Raw genomic sequence first — 19242 nt, 5'->3', positions numbered from 1 at the left:
AAGGAAGGAAGAAAGAAAAGAGAGAGAAAGGAAGGAAGGAAGAAAGAAAAGTAAAGAAAAGAAAAGAAAGAAAGAAAATGAATAAATGAATAAGGCTCAGGGAGAGGAAATGACTTGTTCGGGATCACATGTTTATCACAGAGTTGGGACTGGAGCCCAAGTCTCTTGCTTCCCAATCTGATCATCCTCCTCCCTGGGCTCAGTGATGCGGTTGAGGGCTTTATCTCAACTGCATCTCCATGGGAAACCTAAAGAAATGTGACCGGTCCTACTTGGAACTTAAAAATGCCACCCAAACCATTCAAGCTGCTTTTATTTCTGCTCAGGAAATCTTAAAGGGTTTCAATTCTTTCCTGCCTATTATGTCATGTGTCATAGGCAAAGAGAAAGTTTATAATAAACTCGTTTGCTGAAAGGAAGCTAGATCTTTTAGCCAGAGCCTTTTCGGTGCCTCAGCTTACAAGCGGTAGCCACCTGGGTGATCTCGAGCTAGAGCGAATCAGGATTGAGAGGTGAGATATTAAGGTAGCATCGTGTTCTGTGAGTTAGCCTGATAAACAAGGGAATACCATGTGTCTTAGTGGGACTTTGTAAGGTTCAAATGGAAGGTGAAAATACTAGAAGCTTTTTGGTTTAAAAAATCATGTAAGCCTGGTGCGGTGGCTCATGCCTGTAATCCCAGCACTTTGGGAGGCTGAGGCCGGCAGATCACCTGAGGTCAGGAGTTCAAGATCAGCTGGGCCAACACATGGTGAAACCCCATCTCTACTAAAAAAAATACAAAAATTAGCTGGGTGTGGTGGCACACGTCTGTAATCCCAGCTACTTGGGAAGCTGAGGAAGGATAATCGCTTTAACCCAGGAGGTGGAGGTTGCAGTGAGCAACCTGGGAAGTGGAGTTTGAGATTGTGCCACTGCATTACAGCCTGCGTGACAGAGAAAAAAAAATCATGTTAGGGCCACAAATATGAATTCCTGCCCTACTATTCTCCATAGGTATCTATTTTTATTCTAGTTTGTTTATTTTAGCATTGTGCTAACATTGTATATTCAAACTACATTTGAATTTTCCTTGTGAACATACGGTGGAGTCCACCCTACTGTAAGTGTTGATGATTGAAATAAAATCATGTGGACATTTTTACTTAAAATTATCCTTGAAAAATACTTAGGATACAATCCCCTTTCCTCTAGCTTTGGGACTAATCACAGTTTATTGGTTGAACACCAGAAGTAGCAGCTGACTTTTAACGGGCCATGCTGGATAAAATATGGGTGTCTTTATTTATTTTATTATTATCGTTTGAGACAGAGTCTCGCTCTGTCATCCAGGCTGGAGTGCAGTGGCACGATCTCACTGCAACCTCTGCCTCCTGGGTTCAAGTGATTCTCCTAACTCAGCCTCCTGAGTAGCTGGGATTACAGGCACCTGCCACCACGCCCGGCTAATTTTTGTATTTAATAGAGACTGGGTTTCATCATGTTGACCTGGCTGGGCTCAAACTCCTGACTTCAAGTGATCCGCCCGCCTTAGCCTCCTAAAGTGCTGGGATTACAGGTGTGAACCACCACCTGCCGGCCAAATATGGGTATCTTTAAACAATCAACAAGGAAAGACAGCACTCCATGAAAAGCAGGGAAAGGTGGTGAGAACTAGTGTGGGCCAGGAGGTTCAGGTCTTGCATCTCCACTCATGAGAATCCTGGCGGAGAGGATCACCATTTAAATTTAAATTGTTGCCTCTCGGGCCAGGAGTGGTGGCTCACCCCGCTTATCCCAGCTCTTTGGGAGGCCGAGGTGGTTGAATCACTTGTGGTAAGGAGTCTGAGACCAGCCTGGCCAACATGGTGAAACCCTGTCTCTACTAAAAATACAAAAAAAATTAGCCAAGCGTAGCACACACCTGTAATCCTAGCCACTCGGCAGGCTGATGTGGGAGGCTCACTTGAACCCGGGAGGCAGAGGTTGCAGTGAGCTGAGATTGTGCCACTGCACTCCAGCCTCCATGACAGAGCAAGACTCTGTTTCATAAATAAATAAATAAATAAAATTGTTGCCTCTCTTCTCTCCCTGCTTACACATTGAATTTTGTGGGTAGAATCAGCCAGACTTGACCAGTGATCGGAATGAGGAGTAAGGGAGAGGGAAGTCAAGAATGACCACAGGTTGTGAGCGTCCTCCTCACAAGGAGGTTGGGGTACCATGAATGGAGACAGGGAAGTGGGGAGAAGGCAGAGCCCAGGTGAATTCAATTTTGAGCCATGTTGACTTTGATGATTCTCAAATAAAGACTGGTTAACCTGTAAAAGTCTGCTAATTTTAGTCCACAAACTCAAAAGCAAAAACGTGAAAATTTTCTATAATTGGGAGTATGCAATTAAAATTAAGTTTATTCTGCAAAGTAAAAGAAACCTAGTCTCTTTCAATTTGAGGTCTATTCCATCCCTGGGAATGCACTAACACAGACTGTCTTAGCTAGTTGGGTGAATAAAGAACCAAGGTCTGGAAATACGGGTAAAGATCTCATTAAATATTTCAAAATAATATTCTACCACAAACCATCTGGCATAGATTGCTGGGAAGATTCAAGGTCAAACAAAAGGGATCACATCTTCCCAAATAAGTGTTTGCTTTTTTGTCTTAAAAAGCTGTATTGTCCGTCTTATTACAGGCACATAGGAAAATTTAAAAGTGACACATTTATTGTAAGAAAATTAGAAAATTTAGATAAGCAAAAAGAATGAATAATTCTACCACTTGAAAACAATCACTTGGCCGGGCGCGGTGGCTCCAGCCTGTAATCTCAGCACTTTGGGAGGCCGAGGCAGGTGGATCACGAGGTCAGGAGATTGAGACCATCCTGGCTAACACGGTGAAACCCCGTCTCTACTAAAAACACAAAAAATTAGCCGGGCGTGGTGGGGGGCGCCTATAGTCCCAGATACTTGGGAGGCTGAGGCAGGAGAATGGCGTGAACCCGGGAGGCGGAGCTTGCAGTGAGCCAAGATCCTGCCACTGCACTCCAGCCTGGGCGACAGAGCGAGACTCTGTCTCAAAAAAAAAAAAAAAAAAAAAAAAAAAATCACTTTTATAACATTAAGCATACCCTTTCAAATCCTTTAAAAAATTCCATCTATGCCTTTTCTCCCACTTTAAAATATCATGTAACCAAAAGAAATGAAAATATATGTCCACACAGAAATATGTACCTGAATGGTCACAGGAGCATCATTCATTGTAGCCCCCAAATGGAAATAAGCCAAATGTTCAGCAACTGATGAATGAGTAAAGAGAATATGGTATATCCACACAAATGAATATTATTTGGCCATAAAAAGGAAAAAACTATTGATACATTATGCTCCAACCTTAGTGAACCTTGAAAACATGGTAAGTGGAATAAATCAGATGCAAAAGTTCACACATTCTATGATTCCATTTATATGAAATGTCCAGAAAAAGCAAATCTTATAGAGACATAAAGTACACTAGTAGATATTTAGGTCTGAAGATAAGAATAGGCAATGACTATAAATGGGTGCAAGGTTTCGTTTTTGGGGTGATGAAACTGCTCTACTATTAGAATGCAGTGATGGTTATACAATTCCATAAATTTACTAAATTTACTAAAAACCACTTCTGCCTAAAGTGAATGAATTTTATGGTATGCAAATTATACCTCAATTAAACTGTGTATATATACATATATATAGAAGATATATATATATAATACATGTATATATAAAGAGATTTACATAGATATATATCATGGACTTCTTTCTATTCATCTAAAACTGACCTAATATTTGCTGTGATGCCCATGGAGTCAGTGAGACTGTGGATTGCAGCCACGAATGAGGCAAAGCACATCCTAAAGCCTATTCCAAGTACCGAGCTCATCAAGAACTGGTAGACCTTCTTCAGCTCCATGCAACTCTCTAAAGGAACTAGTGAGGCCACTGCGTGAGGCCTTGCTGCATACATCAAACCCTTGGACATTATCCTTTACCTCCTGCTTCTGTTGTTGTGTGAAGACAAAAATGTACGTGCCATGTTTGTGTTTCCCCAGCTCGGTTGTGTCTCCAGGCTCATTGTTGCCTGCCCCATCACCATCAAAGGAGGCTCTCAGCTGCCACAGTGGATCTAGCCCATCCAGTGGTCCACTGGGAGATCTCAGCAAAGCTATCTCAACAACACCCCTCTGCTTGGAACTGGTATTACGTATTATCTTTGTTTTAGGATGTAGGGTAGGAACTGAGTCTATTAATGTTTTTCTCAACACTGTATTCCCAGGCCTAATAAGGCTAGTAGGTGCATAATAACCTGTTGTTAGAGCAAAAAGATGGCATAAACTGTCTCCCTTGTTGTTTGAGCCTCTTTGAAACTTTTCATTGGTAGTGAACACAAAAAGGATTAAAGCTCTGCTTACCAACATCTCTGCTACAAGAGACTGGCCCCCACTGTGAGACGGCTCTACCTGATCTCTGAAGATTCACAGGGTTCCAGGCACAATCACATCTCATTCTAAGTCCTGCACTTACCTGAGGTCAAAAGCCGTTGGATTGGTACAGGTGGTTGAGTTGGGATACACCAAAATACATTCAGACAATCCGATCCTGTGATCTGGTAAAATGCAAATAGTGATAACGCTATAGCCACTTACTAAAAACTGGGTGAAATTGTGCAGAAACACATGGGACAGCTACAAATTATCATTTGTTCCATATTGATTTGATTCCTGTAAGCTAATGAAGAAATTAGCTTGTGACACCAAAAACCTAGTACTCAATAAAAAGAGAAAACATTCATTTAGGAAGTCTGATCATACATTCTTTTTTTACATTGACTTTCTTCCTCCATTCTACAATAAGATGTGAAGAAGAGAGAGTAAGCAAACCTTTTATACTCTGTTTTATTTAATTTAATTTAATTTTTTGAGAGGGAGTCTTACTGTGTCCTCCAGGCTGGAGTGTAGTGGCATGATCTCTGCTCACTGCAACCTCTGCCCACTGGGTTCAAGTGATTCTCCTGCCTCAGCCTCCCAAGTAGTTGGGATTACAGGTGCCCACCACCACACCTGGCTACCTTTTGTATTTTAGTAGAGACGGGGTTTCACCTTGTTGGCTTCCTGGCCTCCTGACCTCAAGTGATCTGCCCGCCTCGGCCTCCCATAGTGCTGGGATTATAGGTGTGAGCCATCACGCCCAGTCTGTAAACTGTTTTATTATCTTTAGTGTTTCATTTACTACAAGCCTGTACTACTATTTACCAAATTAAGTTTTTAATCTCTTTTCCAAAGGCTGATGCTCACTGGGCCGAGCTAGAGTCACTGTCACCCAGAGGCCTGGTTTGCATAAGACACTGGTACTATAATCTTGGAAAAGACCTATGCTCAACTATAGAAAAGGATATGTAAAATATTAAAACTGTCACTTCTGCTTAGTTATTTCTGAAAAAAGATGACCTTAGGTATCTTTTTGAATTTTGTTTATATAAAGTTGCAAAATAACCATGGTTTTAATTTCATGTCTATTCTAATAGCAGAACTATGTTATCAGAAAATTTATACAATTTATGTATGGTAATCGTCAGAAGGCCTAGAAAGTGCACACAGAGCACATTGTAACAAATGACCAGTATTAGTCCTGTCTCTTCCCCTTGCCCCTTCTGATGCCTGCTCAGAGCCATGATCTAAAGAAACATGACCAATCTTCCAGAGGGACAGCATCAATTGTGTTGCTTTTCTATCCACATTGAGTGAAAGAGTGATTCACTCATTCACTCACTTACTGGATAACATTTGGTTATAAGTGCCAGGTACTGCCTTGGCTGCTGGGGAAGAGAAATGAACAAGACATGAAGATTAATACAAAGAATTCTATATTTGCATGGAGGAGATCAAACTCACTGATGAAAAATTGTAATGCGTTGGGATAATGAAATGGGCATCTTTTTGAGAAAATAGAGAAGTTATTTTCATATTAATGGAGGGAGTTTGGAAGGAATGGGCAATGGGGTAGAGATTCTGTGAGAGGGGGTTGGCTGGACAGGTAGAATCTGCAGTTTTGGAGATGGGCCTGGAAAGTCTTTAAGGTTCAAGAGGAGAAAACTAAACATGCAAAAGCCTGGAGGCAAGAAGTAAAGGAAGAGGCATGTGTGTGTGTATGTGTGTGGTGGAGGAGGGGGTGTTGGAGGTACAACTTATAGTTGGAAAAGGCCATCAGGATTTGATCATCAAATAAGGAAGGGGAAGCTGCCGGGTATGAACTTAATTTGGTTGATATTATTGAACCCTATCAGTCCATTATCACACAGCTAATAAAGACATACTCAAGACTGGGAAATTAATAAAGGAAAAAAGTTTAATTGACTCAACAGTTCAGCATGGCTGAGAGGTCTCAAGAAACTTACAATCATGGCAGAAGGTGAAGCAAACATGTCCTTCTTCATGTGGCAACAGGAGGCAGAAGAATGAGTGCTCAGTGAAGGGGAAAGACCCTTAAAAAACCATCAGATCTCATGAGAACTAACTCACTATCACGAGAACAGGAGGGGGAAATCGCCCCTATGATTCAACTATCTCCACCTGGTCCCTCCCATGACACGTGTGGATTATGGGAACTGCAATTCAAGATGAGATTTGGGTGGGGACACAGCCAAACCATATCAGGAACGTTTACAAGATTTGTGGTATGACATAGCATACTATGCTTCCGGAGTATGAATTTGGTCACTGGGTAGAATGTAGCATCAAACTGAAAAACTGGGAGAATATTGGAGACCACCAAGTCTAAGAACCCAATTTAATAGATAAAGAAACTGAGAATAGAGAGGAAGTGACTTGCCAAAAGTTTGCAGAGTAATTTAGGGTAAGGCAAGGACCATAAACATTTCTCTCTTGTGTCCCTCTCTGTGCTAGTCTTTTTTTTTTTTTTTTTTTTTTTGAGACACAGTCTTGCTCTGTCAACCAAGCTAGAGTGCAGGAGGGTGATCTTGGCTCACTGGAACCACCGCCTCCCAGGTTCAAGCGATACTTGTGCCCCAGCCTCCAGAGTAGGTGGGGTTATAAACGTGTGCCACCAGGCCTGGCTAATTTTTGTAGTTTTAGTAGAGATGAGGTTTCACATGTTGGCCAGGCTGGTCTCAAACTCCCAACCTCAGGTGATCCGCCCGCCTAGGCCTTCCAAAGTGCTGGAATTACGGGTGTGAGCCACCGCGCCCCGCCCCCATGCTAACCTTGATTGCTACTTCCAAATGCCTGGGCTCCTCTTGTTGGTCTGCTTGCATTCAGGCCCCATCACTTGAGGTTATCTGAAAGAGAGAGCTGAGGACTCCTGAGGGAAAAGGGAAGATGTGCAAACAGAGATAAGCAGGGAGAGGTAAGATGTGCTTGGAAAACTACTAGAAGCAGGGTGGAGGGTGGGGGCACATAAAATCCTGGAAGAAATGAGGCTGAAGGAACAAGTAGGTGCCAAATTATGAAGGTCTGTGCACACCATACTAGAGGCATTTGGCCTGATGGGTGTTAGGTTCTCAGAGGCAACAGCAGATTGGTATTTACCTTCTATCACCCATGGCCCTCTTATTCTTATTACTTTTCTAGTAGCCTCTTCAGAACTTTTCCTCTTGGTCAGCTGTAGGAGATCATAAGTTCCCTATGCTGGAGTGTTCAAACTGAGAGCAGATGGTCACTCGACAGTGGGTGAGCGAGGTGCCAGCTTGCCAGGGATCAGCGTGGAATTTTAGCTTACCTACCCTCAGCTGAGTAAGAGCTTACTCAGCTCAGGGCTGGGCGCGGTGGCTCACGCCTGTAATTCCAGCACTTTGGGAGGCCGAGGGCAGATCACGAGGTCAGGAGATCAAGACCATCCTGGCTAACATGGTGAAACTCCGTCTCTACTTAAAAAAAAAAAAAAAAAAAAAAAATCGGGCTTGATGGTGGGCGCCTGTAGTCCCGGCTACTCAGGAGGCTGAGGCAGGATAATGGCGTGAACCCAGGAGGTGGAGCTTGCAACGAGCAGAGATCGTGCCACTGCACTCCAGCCTGGGCGACAGAGCGAGACTCCATTTCAATAATAATAATAATAATAATAATAATAAAATAAAAATAAAAAGAGCTTACTCAGCTCTTAACACAGAGCTAGTACTTAAACTCCCTGGGCTTTAGTTTCTTTATGGATAAAATAAAAAAATAATAATGCCAACCTAAGGAAGGGTCTTGTGAGAGTTAAGTGAATTGTATATGAAAACTCCTTAAAATATTGCTGGGCACTCCAAAATAAGGACTGGCATGAGCTCCACAAAGGCCATGTGTACAGGACTGTAATGGATGCAGATGAAAGGCAGGACCCAAGCCCAGCTTGCCTGAAAGTCTTTTATGCCATTACTGAACCCATGAAAATGCTGCTGGTAGCCTTTAGGCCACCAGTGTGCTATCCTTGGACCAAATGACCCCACACTACACCTGAAGTTCTGTGCTTTTTTTTAGTCTCTGAATTGGTAAACCAGTATTTTTCTACCACTGAGTGCAAATTTATACAACCTTCCCATTTCGTGCAAGCCCCTGCACACAGAAAGTCGTAACAGGGGGTTGAGAAAAGTAAGAGTACGAAAGAAACCGGAACAGTCAATGGGAATGAGGCTTTTGGTGGGGTTAGCACTGACAACAACGCTGTATGTGGTTCACTAAGCATCCAGATTATGACTTGGGTGGTTATATTCCTGGGAAGTTCCTCACGAGTCAAAATTATCTTTTGTAGTTAATCTTATATGATGTTCATGCTAACACCATGCTCACCACGCTCACCTGAGCAATTCATAAACATTTCAGGAGGAGAAACAGTGATCTTCCCCAACACACCCATACAGCACTTTCAACATAATTAGTAGCGTTTCTGGATCCAGCACAGTACTCTTATAATGTGTATGATGGAAGAAATGAACAACTCTAATTATACTTTATTAAATCTTAATCCTCATTAGGACCCTATTATTCTTTATAAGTGGGTTACTGAAGGAAAAAGAAAGGAAATGCTGGTCAAGTCCCGTTATATTCCATGAGAATTGAGATAATCCATTTTTACTTCATGTAACACTGGAATTCTTTTCATAGTAAACCCTAGTACTCAGAATGTGAGTATGCTGAAATGTTTGAGTGAGTGAACTGTGTTTTGATAGGATCTGACCTTTTTAAAACCCCAGAAAAAAATCTCTCTAAGAGCTCATATCTCCCATTTCAAACTATGTTAGTTGCAAAGAGATAAATTCTTTATTATTCTGTGGAATGAGTGGTTATTCTCGACCTTATCTCTCTCTCTTTTTTTTTTAAGACAGAGTCTTGCTCTGTCCCTCAGGCTGGAGTGCAGTGACGCAATCTCGACTCACTAAAACCTTTGCCTCCCGGGTTCAAGCAATTCTCCTACCTCAGCTTCCAGAGCAGCTGGGATTACAGGCGCTCGCCACCACGCCCGGCTAATTTTTTGTATTTTTAGTAGAGACAGGGTTTTGCCATGTTGGCCAGGCTGGTCTCCAGCTCCTGACCTCAGGTGATTTGCCCGCCTCGGCGTCCTGGAATTACAGGTGTGAGCCACCACGCCCAACCATGTTCATATTTTTGTATGTGAACATTAGATAGTTGTTAGGAAACAGGTTAAGTAGTCTTACCCCTGAAATGTCTGAATTCAAACACTTATTAAGCACAAGGAAGGTGCTTAATAAATCCAATAACATGTGTTTTTACATTATTAATTCCTGGTCAAAAGAATCCCACTAAAATCCATCCTCAGAAGACCCACTTTTTGGAGTTTTTATGAATCCGTAGTTCATGGTGTACTCTCAACAGTTATGAATGGAATTATGTCCTGCTAGAGGTCAGGGCCAGGTATGGAAAGATCAAGGGATTAGTCAGGAGACCCGTATGGGAGGAGGGGAAGACAGGTGCTTGGGCAGTCAGTTATTTTGTGCTGGGCCAGTAACGTTAAGTTTTTGCCTGAAGTGTAAAGCGGGGGACTACGCTTTGTCCTATCTAACTCACCTGAAGATGCAATAGCCGGGTGAGAGACTGCTTTCATTATATGCTAACGTGAGGGATGATTTTAGATATTAATAGGAGAGAAGTACAAGGAAAGGAAGTCTCAGGGCATGGAGTGCTTTCCAGGCAATGGCTGCTGCACGTCATAATCCCCTAACACAGTAAGTGGTGGTTCTCATCGTCGTTCACCCTTACAGATGTCAGAGGGGGGAAAAAATCCAACTCAAACCTTCCAATAACAGGATTGTCTGTATTCAAACCAGTTCATCCCGTTCGCAGACTTTTTTGAAGCTATAAGCACAGAGTAAGCTTTCTGGGCGGGGCTCAGAAGTAAACGTTAAACTCCAGGGATTCATATATTTGAGCACAGAACAGAGGAAGTTGCCCTGGAGCAACTGATTGTCATTGATATTCAGGGCTCACTGTCAACCAGGACCTTCCAGGAACTGGCTCTGGGCCAAGAGCAGTAGAAATCACTGGGTGGTCCGCGCAGCCTGCGGACATCTAACCTGCTTCAAGGCTCAGGGCTAAAAGGAAGGCAGGGCCCTTCCTGGAGGCGGCAACCCAAGTGGGAGGCAGAGCACCTGGGCCTGCTCCTCGATCTGTTGAGTGACGACCCTGTACAAGTCATTTCTCTTCGGAGAGCTTCAGTTTCCTCACGTGCCAAGCGGACGGGTTGGAAGTTGGTCTTTGCCAGCTCTGACACCTTGTAAGTTTTCAGTCTTGCTGGGAATCCAGGGCGGGGTTTCACGAGGAAAATCTTGGAAGGGGATTTCATGGCTGGATCTCTTCCACTCAAGCTCAGTGCCTTAATTTGACGCCTTAATAGCAGACGCAGGCTTTTCCATTTTCCAGGAGCCCCTGACGCGGCCGCTTCCTCCTACGTCTCCTCCCTCTTCCTCTAGCAGGGGTAAAGTCTCCACATCTCCCTCTTTCCCTTCCTCCTTTGCAAGCTCCCTGCATTCCCGCGTCTCCTCCTCTTCCTCTCAGGAAATGCAATGCCCTCGGTGCGCCCACCTTTTGGCAAAGCCACTGCCGGCTGCGGGTTTCCCCTCCCCCGCCAGGCGAGCTCTGCGCGGCGGCTCCGCGGGCACACGCCTTCCCATACCTTACATGGACAAATGCGTGCAGGCAAAGTCAGGAATTCAGGCCCCTGACGTCAGCCTCCAGCGCTCAGGGCACCGCACGGGAGACCACGGGGAGGGGGTGGGGACGGTGGGGAGGAAGGAGGGGGAAAGGCACCAACCAGCAGCCGCTCCAGCCCTGCCGAAGTTTCACTTTTTGTCTGTGGGTTCGTTCCCGGGTCCCGCGCGAGCTTTCCCGGGATAAGTAGCTTTAGCGATCGGGGGACAGCCGGGCGCTGCAAGGTAAGGGCTGGCTGCACGGCCCGGGGCGCGGGGCGCGGGGCGCGGGGCGCGGGCGGCGCGCTGGAGGAGGCCAGTGTGGGGCGCGGGGCAGGGCCTGTCCGGGGCTGGGGACAATGGGAGGGGGAGTGCCCGAGCACCTCCTCCTCTGTCTCTGCCTCCGCCTCCAGCCGCCGCCGCCGCTGCCGCCGCCGCCGCCGCTGCCCCGGCTGCCTCCTCCCTGAGGTATTGTTGCAAATCCTTCCTTCCCCTCACCCTCCGCCCGCGGGCGCCTCGGGAACCCCCAGCCCTCCCCCGGCGCGAGCGCCTCCGGGGTGGCAGGAGCGCGGGGCGCGCGCCGTGCTCTGGCCTGGCCCGCTGTGCGGAAGTGCCGGCCGCGGCCCAATCACGGGGTGCACGCCATGGGGGAGGGGGACCCAGAGTTTTTCCGAAAGCGTCGACCCCAGGCTAGGCGGGGTTGGAGCCTTGCGCGCCCCCTGCCCGGACTTTTCTGGGCGCCCAGGGGGCGGGGCCACGCCCATCCGCTTAGAGCTTTCGCGGAATCACAGTTGTCACAGCGGAAAGGGCCTAGACCCACTCCTCCAAGTCCTCCCATTTTACAGTTGGGGCAGCTGAGGCCCAGAGAGAAGGAGGGTCGCCCGGAAGTTATTTAGTAGAGGCCAAACCGTAATTCAAATAGTTGACTCCGGACTTCAGTTCCCTTCTCTAAGCATTTCTCTAGCACCCTGTGTGTGGCAGACACTGCGCTGGGTGTGTTGGACGTTGCCCTCCAGGAACTTTGTGGAACCTAGGAGGCAAACCTGGCCTAGGGTAGAAAGTGCTAAGTGCTGGAGGAAAGGCATGGACAAAGTTAAAGGAAGTTGCAGGGAAGGAGTTTGATTTTCTGGTCCCTGGGACGGCCCTTTGGAGAGTCCTGCACTTAATGGGGCTTTTGAAGGATGAGGAGTTTCCTGAAGCCAGCTAGCGGCTTGGAGGAAGACATCGCTTCGAGGGACTGTGGGCCAGAGGAGACTAAGTAGTGTGGGAAATGGAGATGAAAGTATAAATATTCTTTAGTTGGAGGCAAGGAGTTGGGGATGGGGGAGGTTGTGACATGAGATGAGCTAATCAGTGGAATTGTGCCTGGGTGCTTGGACGGGGCAGAGCCTCTGGAACCTCAGAGTCCTAGGAGAACTGAACAATCTCTCCCGCTTCCTTTCCCTTAGAAGGGATCCACTGCTTTCCCTCCCCCAACACAAAACAACCAGCGAGAACTCAGGGTCTTCTCTGGGACTTTTACTAGTACGAAACTCACTTGCCTGTGTTTTCAGTCCCCTTTCTGTTTCTATTCCTTCCCCTTTTTCTAAATGTCTTGCCTTTCCTGTAAAATTCACTCTCACTAAGGTGTTAATGACTTAATGGCTTACCTTTCCCTGCACATGTGCATTTTAAGAAAGCCTAAAGTGAAGAAAGGGAAAGTGTGGATAGGCACCTTTAGAAATCATCCAACTCCCTCTCCCATCCTCCCCCTGCCTCAACTCTTATAGATAGAAGAATAGGTAAAGGTCCACAATGGTGGGTGCTAGACCTACAGTCTAAGGTCAATAATGGTGGACAGTGGGGGGCTAGGACACCCAATAGGGTTTTCTCTACTTCGTCACCAGTTTTTCTGCTTGCACAGTTCCTGCCAGCACCAGGGGGCAGTTAAAGGAAAAAGTGTGTGGGCCAGGCACGGTGGCTCACGCCTGTAATCGCAGCACTTTGGGAGGCCGAGGCGGGCGGATTGCCTGAGATCAGGAGTTTGAAACCAGCCGGGGCAACATGGCAAAACCCTGTCTCTACTAAAAATACAAAAATTTAGCTGGGCTTGGTGGCGGGCACCTGTAGTCCCAGCTACTCGGGAGGCTGAGGCAGGAGAACCGCTTGAACCCGGGAGGCGGGGGTTGCAGTGAGCTGAGGTCACACCACTGCACTCCCGCTTGGGTGACAGACAGAGACTCCCTCTCAAAAAAAAAAAAAAAAAAAAAAAAAAAAAAAAGACTATGTAGTTTTGCATTTAATTTCTGCAATGCAGCCCCCAACCCCAACACCCAAACCTTTATAGTCTAGAATGTGCACTTCAGATGGGGTTACCTAATCTGAGTGGTAGGGATAAAAGCCTGGGGCCTTAGGGTCAGGCAGTCCCCTCAGAGGCAGGCTCTCTGTAAGTAGCATGGGCCTAGAGTTGGTTTTGAGTGTACGCAGAGGGAGGAGAAGTTGAGCTGATGAGCTGATTGCTATGGCCCGGACTTGAGTAGGATCTTTCTTGGAGTGACACATTCTGGTGAAGACAGTTCCAGGAAATGATGGAGGGGAGAGGAAACTTAGTTATAAAGTGCCTTAAAAATGCCAGGCTAAGGAGTTTGGATATATCTTAAAGTCATCATTTGCGGGTTTTGAGCATGCTGAGACATGATTTAGAGGGGAGGTACTGGCATTGGGAAGCCTTCTGCTGTGCAATTCCAATGAAAGAGGTGATAATTTGGCCTAAGAATATTATTGGCTGGGCGCGATGGCTCACGCCTGTAATCCCAGCACTTTGGGAGGCTCGAGGCCGGCAGATCACCTGAGATCAGGAGTTCAAGACCAGGCTGGCCAATATCATGAAACCCCGTGTCTACTAAAAATACAAAAATTAGCCGGGTGTGCTGGCATGTGCCTATAGTACCAGCTGCTTGGGAGACTGAAGCAGGAGAATTGCTTGAACCTGGGAGGAAGAGGTTGCAGTGGGCCGAGATTGCGCCATTGTACTCCAGCCTGGCTGACAGACTGAGACTCCATTTCCCCCCCATGGGCGCCCCCGCAAGAAAAATAGTATTATCAATTGGTTCTTGTTCATTTACTTGACATAGGTTACTGGATCCGTATTATGTGCCATTGGCAAATATGAAAATTTTATAGCAGGTTCCTATATTTTATTGAGACAAATAAGTTGTATTGAATCAATTCTAAAACACACTTTTTTCACATTTTAATATCACTGAAATGTGGTTGTCTTATCACAATGTGCCATAGTTGTGCAGTTGTTCATTCTAAGTTGATAATGGCACATCTTATAGTCAATGGCTTCAATTGATACAATTGTTCATCATGTCCTTTATGATTGTACAGTGCTTTGCACTTTATAAAACACTTTCCCAATCAGATATTCCATTTGAATCTCAAAGATCCCCTGAGAATGAGGCCTAGTGCTGCTGTCACCTTTATTTTAACCATTGCCCAAGGTCATATAGCTAATTAGAGATGTACTGAAAATTACAACCCAGAACTTTTGCTTCTTGGTGATGACATGTTACTTTACCCTGCTGTGGAGCCAGTCTGGGTTAATTGGGAATGGGGCAAGAGTTAGATGGGATTTGATTTCAGAACTATGCTGAAGATGCTGGAATGATGGGGATTTTGTACACGGGCAGAGTGTAACTCATGAGAACTGGGTAGCCCCCTTAGCCCAGAGATTTGCTGCATTAAACAGAAAAAAGACAGGGAGATAGAAAATGGCAGGTAACAGGGTAAAAGCAGGGGTTGGAGCCTGCTTACAGTGAACCAGAAACTGTCTAGGCCCTGAGCGTACAAAGATGAGCTGTACATGGTCCCTGCCTTTGAAGAGCACACAAGTGTGTGGTGTGTGTGAGGGGGAGGGAGAAAGGTGGAGTGGGGCATGTCCACGTATCAAGTGCTTTTATGGGGTAAGTTTTGGCTGCTCTTCACCGAGAAGGCTCACTCTCAGGGAAGCCAAATAGAGAGTGGGGTGTCTGAGCTGAACCTCTAGGAACGAGCAGGAGTTGTCCAGGTGGAAGAAGGACAGGTGAGAGAAGGACCTATTAACAAGATAGTAGCAGATGCAGAAGCAGGGAGAAGCTGCTGTGTTCTCCAGGCTGTGTTTTGAATGGCCAGGCATGAAGAGGACCATGGAAAAATGGAGAAAGAAGAGGGCCTTTACTTTTTAATAAGTAAGGTTTAAATTAATCTCGATAGGGGCCATTAAGTGGTTCTGTAGAGATTCACAGGAGATTAAGGCTGGGCAGGGTCTCTAGAGTCATCTCTGTGGGAGTAGTTATTTGGATGGTAATGCAGGAGGCATAGTACCACTTTTAGGCTGAGTGAACCTGAGACTTTGACCCTGGGCTGCAATTAGAGGCTCCGAGCTGAGTATGTTCATTGGTGGGTGGGACTTTTCCTGGAATCTGGCTTTGGAGGGCTGTGCTTTGCTAGAAGAAACTTGGTAGACGTGAGGAAGGGGAAGATATAATCGTGTTGCTGCATGCAGGAAGCTAGTAGCTGGGTGAAAATCTGTTGGCTTGAGGGAGCGTATGAGGCGGAGAACTTGAGGGCAAGGGGAAGGGTGGAAGGATTTCAAGTGTGTTGTGGAAGTCTGATGTAGGCTGCCTGGAGGCTTGGAGAAAAAGGCGGGTGCATTCTAGATGTTGGTCACATCAGTGAGATTGGTAGGTGGATAGGTAGCTGTAGGGATTAATGTTTGGAAGCAGGTAAACCACAGAGTTGAGGTTAGAAAATGTTTACTTTCCTATCATTCTTTTTAAATAGTAATATAATTTTGAAATATTTTTCAGTGCTTACCACCTGTTGTGTAATTATCATATTGATTATTAAAGTAGGTTTTTTGAGTACCAGTCTCATTTTGCAGATGAGAAAATGAATTTGGTGAAATCAGGTTACACAACTACCAGGAGACATTCAAACTTCTGCCTGATTTTGTAGCCTCTTCACCACTCTTTTCTGTGCCCACATGCATGAAAAGCTCAAATCGACATTGCTTGTCTGTTTTCTTCCCTGGAATTTAATTCAGCCCACATTCATGGAGCCCTAGTGGGGTCACAGTTGAGGATTCATGTGGGCAAACGGGCTTCTCAGTCCCACACTGGTGCTGTCCTGGCCCCTTTTTCTCTCTTACAATGCTACCTCGGGTGTTGTCTGTCCCCAAACCTAACTGGAAAGGACTAAGCCTCTCTAGCAAATCATCTGCCTCTCTCAATAGAGCTCCCCTCCCCAGTCCCTTGTGATAAGGATGTAATTTATCCTTGTAGACAGGCAGTTGGGGTAATAAAGTAACAGAGTGGGGAGGTGAAGGAGTCTTAGACTCAGTCATTGCCTTTGATCTTACGGCTCCTGTAACAGTGCTATATGTTCTCTGGTGTTGAACCATATAACTTCTGCATCCTCTAGCAGAGCTTTCTGGCTCAGGGCTCTAAGGGATCACCTGCAATCCTTCCTGTCACCTACCTGAGTCAGGTGGGCCATCTACATTTTTGGCCACTCACAGATAAAGGCATTAATAATCTGTTTATTGTGTGTGAGAGGAGACAGACGCCAGGATGTTCAGTAGCTGTTTGGTGAATGAACAATGTTTATGGACACAAATAAGCATGCATCGCCACTTCATCTTACATATTTGCATGTCTGCCTCCTCTCCACTTTAAAATAAGCTGCTTGAGGATTGCAATGATGTCTGTGTGTTGATGGCTGTATTCCCAATGCCCAGAAGAGTGCCTGACACATGGTAGGCACTCCAGAAATACTTGCTTGATGAAGAGAGGGAGTAAAATAGTTCACTGCAGCCACAGGATAGCAATCATGGGGGAGCAGGACTATTTTTACTGCCCCAGAACCTGGAGCCTGTTGTTGCTGGCACAGGTGGCATGGGGCAGTCCCTGCCAGCAGAGTGAAGACTGGGGGACTGGGAGTGTAGAGTTGAGGGTTATGAGATGAACTATGCTAAGGGTAATTGCAGCTGCAACTGCTCTTTCACTTTTCCCTTACACAGATAGGTGATCTTGAACATTCCTCTGTTTTCTTTTGTTTTGAGACAGAGTATTTTTTGTTTGTTTGGTTTGTTTGTTTGTTTTGAGATGGAGTCTCACTTTGTCGCCTGGGCTGGAGTGCAGTGGCGCAATCTTGGCTCACTGCAACCTCCACCCACTGCGTTCAAGCGATTCTCCTGCCTCAGCCTCCCGAGTAGCTGGGCTTACAGGTGCCCACCACCACGCCCGACTAATTTTTTGTATTTTTAATAGAGATGAGGTTTCACCATGTTGGCCAGCCTGGTCTTGAACTCCTGACCTCGTGATTCACCTGCCTCTGCCTCCCAAAGTGCTGGGATTACAGGAATGAGCCACCACACTCAGCCTTGAGATGTAGTTTTACTCTTATTGCCTAGGCTGGAGTGCAATGGCATGATCTCTACTCACTGCAACCTCCGCCTCCCAGGTTCCAGTGATTCTCCTGCCTCAGCCTCCCAAGTAGCTGGGATTACAGATGCCTGCTGCCATGCCTGGCTAAGTTTTGTATTTTTATGGAGACGGAGTTTCACCATGTTGGCCAGGCTGGTCTCGAACTCCTGACCTCAGGTGATCCTCTGGCCTTGGCCTCCCGAAGTGCTGGGATTACAGGAGTGAGCCACTGTGCCTGACCCTCTGTTTTCTTAATCCATGCCTTTTCTTGTGCTGTTTTATCCACCTGGAGTTTCCAGCCTCTCTGTCTCTGCCTGTTGTAAACCTGTGATTCTAGGATCAATATCAAAATCTACCTTGTGCCTTGAAGCAATTTCCAGACCCCTTAACCCTTCCAACTCACACATATCTGTGATCAGATACAACTCAATTTCATGTATTAAGTTCGGTACTTGTGTACAAAGCGATTACTGTATGCCAGGCAGAAATGCTAGATACTGGTTACAAAGAAAACTGAGATAGGCTCTGCCTTCCAGAGTCCTCATTCTATCATAGGAAAGAAACTGAAAGAGAAGATGCTAAGGCCCTAATAAAGTAATGAGCAAAGGGCTAATGGGAACGTGGAGAAAGGAGTGACCAGTCATTTAGAAGAACTGGCGAATGCCTGTGGAAAAGAAGACATTTGGTTGGGTTTTGAGAAGTGAATAGGAGTTTACATGGTGGACAGGAGTGGAAGAGCTTTCTAGCCATAGGGACCTTGGTGTATGTGCCCAGGCCTGAGGCCTAAAAGTGTTTGAGGAATATAAATGTGTGTTTGGAGATCACTGTGAGAGATGGGGCTGGCTAGGGAGGGTTAGTTAATAAAGGGCTGATGGACCAAGCTAAGGATGATGGCAGAGGTGGGAGGGAGCAGGAAGGCTTTTATTATTATTATTATTATTTTGAGCAAAGGAGGACCTCATTGGATCTGTATTTCAAAGAGCTCTGGTGGCAGAGTGAGGGCAGGTCAAGACCAGAGGCAGAGTCCCAACTTAGAAGACTGCTGAAGTGTTCCAGGACAGGAGGAACGGGCCTGTATCAGGTCAGCAGAGTAGCGAGGGAAAAATGGATTCCAGAAACTGTTTGCTGCTAGGATAATATTAGGTAGCCTAATTCCAGCTTTTGTCCTTCTACTTGTTTGACAGCTTATCAGCCTCGGCTGGGGAAAAGAATATTTTTCATGTACACCAAAGTTTGTAGTCAACAGGAGAAGCAGCAAGCTGCCAGCAAAGCATGGACTGGGGCCTTCTTGGTCAGAATGATCCCTTGTTATGCAGATGAGGAAACTGAGGCCCCAGCAAAGGGACAGACTTGCTCAATCATACCCTTGTCGGCTGACGTGGAGTTGGGTCACAGCCTTTACTTCCAGGCCAGCCCTGTTTCCAGGTATTTTTCCTTCTCAATTTCTGCTGTACCTCGCACGTTCCTTCCCCACTCGACCCTCCACCAGGGGTTTCTCTGCTTTGGAGAATTTTAGGAGAGGATGTTACTTGGAGATTATCATATCTTAGGCTTGAAACTTGTGCTTCATACTTAGAAAGTAATCAGATTAAGATGGTTCAGTTTGAGTGTGTGTGGTCTGGGGATTTATTTATGTGACTGC

At 45.9% G+C, this 19242-nt stretch overlaps 2 protein-coding genes across 11 annotated transcripts in view; one reads left to right on the top strand and one right to left on the bottom strand.

The window, feature by feature from the left end:
* SST (somatostatin) overlaps nucleotides 1-19242 on the bottom strand; it is a 1150223-nt gene that overhangs the window by 464111 nt on the left and 666870 nt on the right. The gene's annotated exons all lie outside the window — the stretch shown is intronic.
* The window catches only part of LPP (LIM domain containing preferred translocation partner in lipoma), a 739054-nt gene continuing 730309 nt past the window's right edge, over nucleotides 10498-19242 (top strand). The window contains exons 1-2 of one of the 5 annotated variants that reach the window (XM_050779292.1): nucleotides 11803-17520; nucleotides 17671-19025. The gene's annotated coding sequence lies outside the window, so the exon portion shown is untranslated. Of the gene's footprint in view, nucleotides 10740-10921; nucleotides 10941-11225; nucleotides 11398-11560; nucleotides 11620-11802; nucleotides 17521-17670; nucleotides 19026-19242 lie in introns of those variants that run through there. The other 4 variants (XM_050779290.1, XM_050779294.1, XM_050779289.1 and 1 more) reach the window with 4 other exon arrangements.

This window comes from Macaca thibetana, chromosome 2 (genome assembly GCF_024542745.1).
Source record: "Macaca thibetana thibetana isolate TM-01 chromosome 2, ASM2454274v1, whole genome shotgun sequence".
Taxonomy (NCBI): domain Eukaryota; kingdom Metazoa; phylum Chordata; class Mammalia; order Primates; family Cercopithecidae; genus Macaca; species Macaca thibetana.
This window is presented reverse-complemented; position numbering and strand designations above follow the sequence as displayed.